The sequence below is a fragment of the Mya arenaria genome, chromosome 3 (assembly GCF_026914265.1).
Source record: "Mya arenaria isolate MELC-2E11 chromosome 3, ASM2691426v1".
In the NCBI taxonomy this organism is placed as follows: domain Eukaryota; kingdom Metazoa; phylum Mollusca; class Bivalvia; order Myida; family Myidae; genus Mya; species Mya arenaria.
In genome coordinates this window covers 76,520,509-76,524,830 of record NC_069124.1, presented here as the reverse complement: position 1 = coordinate 76,524,830, position 4,322 = coordinate 76,520,509, and positions in this window count along the sequence as shown.

Genomic DNA, 4,322 nt, shown 5'->3' with positions numbered 1-4,322 from the left:
GAAAGTAGAGTGTTTTTGACGTTTCTTTTAACATCCTTTGACTTATTTGGTCTGAACCAGTTGATTCGTTGATATCTAGGTTGTCCAAAATGTCAATGATTTCCTGTTCCTGGTCATTAATGATAAATTCATTTCCACAATTATTTGTTTTTAAAGTAAAACATTGTAATGTACTATTTTACTCGTACAAATTGGATATAAATGTAAAATAGTAATTAAATGCGTTCCCTTTTCTTCGTCTGTTTGCGAATAAACTCCATCACTGTCTAACAACGCTGGTATATCGACTTTATTGTTACAGTTATCCTTTACCAACACTTTTACGGGTTTCCAATACTGTTTCGAATTTATTGACCATGCTTCGCTTAAGTAACTTTCGATCTCATGTTCGAGTATGACTTCTTGAGGGCGTGAGGGCGCGATCTTTCATTGTCAATTTTCTATGTTTACCTTGACTGTACCGGCGGGGGTTCGAACCCTACTAGGACCAGAATGGATTTTTTTCAAACTTTAAGTGTACTTGTTTCAGCAACTTCGGTATCAAAGAGTGAAATAATTATAATAGAAGTGTTTTCATGTGCATTACTGGGAAAAAGATGGTGCCCAAACATGAGCAAGTTCCTTTAAGCTTTAAGCTATTTCAAATACACTCCCTTCGATTGTTGATGGCAAGGAACACCTCGGAGATGCATATTGGCGCACTATGCCGCCGGCTTAATAGTAACCGTATACATAAACATGCTTATCAAAATGAAAAGACCAATGTAAATGAAAAAGACCTGTCTTAATGCATGTTTAGACTAAAAAACACGCATGAGAACGTATGTTGCGGAGCATGAGGAGTATTCGTAGTTTCGACTGAACACTTTTTATATCTGTGCGTATGCATTTTCTACAGCATACACTCTTTTATGTTTCATGTGGCCCCATTCTACTTCGATGGTTTACTCAAATGATTCACATGCTGGAGCGGAATTGTCTGGGACAATCGCGCATGTAAAGGTATAAATCCAAATCTAATATAATACTTGATGATCCCCCTCACTGTGTAATAATCCTAAATATTTCACGAAATAGGTGTACTAATTCATATTATGGTATTTATTGCCGTTAATTGCATTTTTTATTGCCAACGCTTATTAATAGAATAATAAATCGTAATTTAGAGCTGAGACCTCTAATGCAGTTAATCAGTAAAGTACGGATCGGGATAAAACTAATCTAATCAAAACGGCCTTTTTAAACAGAATGTAATTTTGACATCTTTATGGCCCAACTAGATCATGTATATAAGAACCAATGAAATATATAGATCCAGGAGAGTTTGGGTAGAATGGATGAGCTCACGTCTGGCAAGAAGAGGTGACCAGTCCCTGTCTTAACTATTATATACCTTATTGAAAAAGGCAGACGAAATGTTATGAAAATTATATATCTGTAAAAGTTGATATGTATATTTCTACCTGTTAACATCATTGGGATGGAAAGTGCACGATAGAAAATATGGCAACTCGAGAATGAAATACTTCTTGAAACTTTCATTAATAAGAAGATTCGTTTTAATATGTGTATGCTTCGTCTTTGTATGCCCACGTTATAAATATGCAGGCAGTTGAAAAGGAAAGTATCTATCCTGTTCCAATGAGACCATCGAGAATAAACATACAGTATTGCTGACGTGTGTGTGGCCATGTATTGCTGGTTATCTGACATCATATCTTTACCGTTTACGAGCTTTTTTGGTGAGAAAATGTATAAAAATGACTAGCCATTTCGTGCCCTTTAATTGATACCAATTATGAATTAAGTCAAAGATAACAATCTCCAATCCGGTAAGTTTAAACGCTAATGAAAGGTTCGACTTAATAGAAACTATTAATTGGTGGTTATAGGTATTATGAGTAAGGCGTATAATTTGTTAATTATCTAACAGATGCTCCTTGTTAATAGTTTTACTAGTAGTCTGATTTGAAAAGAAAGAAATTAATACAATCTTGTATTTCTTATATTATTTGACACAAGTCTTTAATTATAGATCCCATTTTCCAGTGGCATTTAGAGAAGTGTTTCCAACGGAACGGAAATGTGTTCAAATAGTGTACAAGTTTGTGTTTAACAATATTAAACTTTTAAATTGGTTGCAATTTATGTCCAAACGTCTGCATCCTATTCTAACTAATCACCATGCCGACCAACACGACTAAAGAAGTACGCAAGCCGTGTCACGAAGTAGTATTTCTAAAGGTTGAAGTACCCCAAATGTCTAGTTATAGCGAGATGCTTAATCGTTATAACGAGATGTTAAGTCGTCATAACGAAAATGTAAGTCGTTATAGCGAGATGTAAAGTAGTCATAACGAAAATCTAAGGCGTTATAGCGAGATGTAAAGTCGTCATAACGAAAATCTAAGTCGTTATAGCGAGATGTTAAGTCATTATAATGATGTGCTGAGTCGTTATATTAAGATGTTAAGTCGTTATATTGAGATGTTAAGCCGTTATGACGAAGTGCTACGTCGTTATCTCGAGATGCTAAGTCGTTATATTGAGATATTTAGTCGTAATAACGAGGTACTAAGTCTATAACGAGATGTTTAGTCGTTATAACGAAACTTAAGTCGTTATAGCGAGATGTTAGGTCTTTATAACGAGATGATAAGTCGTTTTACGAGATGTTAAGTCGTTATAACGAGATGTTAAGTCGTCATAACGAGATTCTTATTCGTTATCTCGAGATGCTAAGTCGTCATAACGAGATTCTTAGTCGTTATATCGAGATGTTCAGTCTTTTTAACGAGATGTTAAGTCGTTAAAATGAGATGTTAAGTCGTCATAACGATATTCTTAGTCGTTATATCGAGATGTTAAGTCGCCATAACGAGATTATAAGGCGTTATACTGAGATCTTCAGTCTTTTTAACGAGATGTTAAGTCGTTATATTGAGATGTGAAGTCGTTATATTGAGATGTTAAGGCGTTATACTGAGATGTTCAGTCTTTTTAACGAGATGTTAAGTCGTTATATTGAGATGTTAAGTCGTTATATTGAGATGTGAAGTCGTTATATTGAGATGTTAAGGCGTTATACTGAGATGTTCAGTCTTTTTAACGAGATGTTTAGTCGTTATATTGAGATGTTAAGTCGTTATATTGAGATGTTAAGTCGTTATATTGAGATGTGAAGTCGTTATAGCGAGATGTTAAGGCGTTATACTGAGATGTTCAGTCTTGTTAACGAGATGTTTAGTCGTTATATTGAGATGTGAAGTCGTTATATTGAGATGTTAAGTCGTTATAGCGAGATGTTTAGTCGTTATATTGAGATGTTAAGTCGTTATAGCCAGATTATAAGGCGTTATACTGAGATGTTCAGTCTTTTTAACGAGATGTTTAGTCGTTATATTGAGATGTGAAGTCGTTATATTGAGATGTGAAGTCGTTATAGCGAGATGTTTAGTCGTTATATCGAGATGTTAAGTCGTCATAACGAGATTATAAGGCGTTATACTGAGATGTTCAGTCTTTTTAACGAGATTTTAAGTCGTTATATTGAGATGTTAAGTCGTTATATTGAGATGTTAAGGCGTTATACTGAGATGTTCAGTCTTTTTAACGAGATGTTAAGTCGTTATATTGAGATGTTAAGTCGTTATATTGAGATGTGAAGTCGTTATATTGAGATGTTAAGGCGTTATACTGAGATGTTCAGTCTTTTTAACGCGATGTTTAGTCGTTATATTGAGATGTTAAGTCGTTATATTGAGATGTTAAGGCGTTATACTGAGATGTTCAGTCTTTTTAACGAGATGTTAAGTCGTTATATTGAGATGTTAAGTCGTTATATTGAGATGTGAAGTCGTTATATTGAGATGTTAAGGCGTTATACTGAGATGTTCAGTCTTTTTAACGAGATGTTTAGTCGTTATATTGAGATGTTAAGTCGTTATATTGAGATGTTAAGTCGTTATATTGAGATGTGAAGTCGTTATAGCGAGATGTTTAGTCGTTATATTGAGATGTTAAGTCGTTATAGCGAGATGTTTAGTCGTTATATTGAGATGTTAAGTCGTTATAGCGAGATGTTATGTCTTTAAAGAGAGGTGCTTATAGTATTTATAGCGAGGTGCTACGTGGCACGTATAGGTTGTCATACCAAGGGAGACTTGGACATTAATACTGAACCAAGTCTTACTGAACCAGGTCTTATATAATAAAAATGTTTGGCATAACAAGAAACCATCTTAGATGTCTTCTCTTTTAAAAAAACATGACAAAGGCAGACACTCAAGGTAGAATATTTTCAACACTTTCGGCAGTAGTGT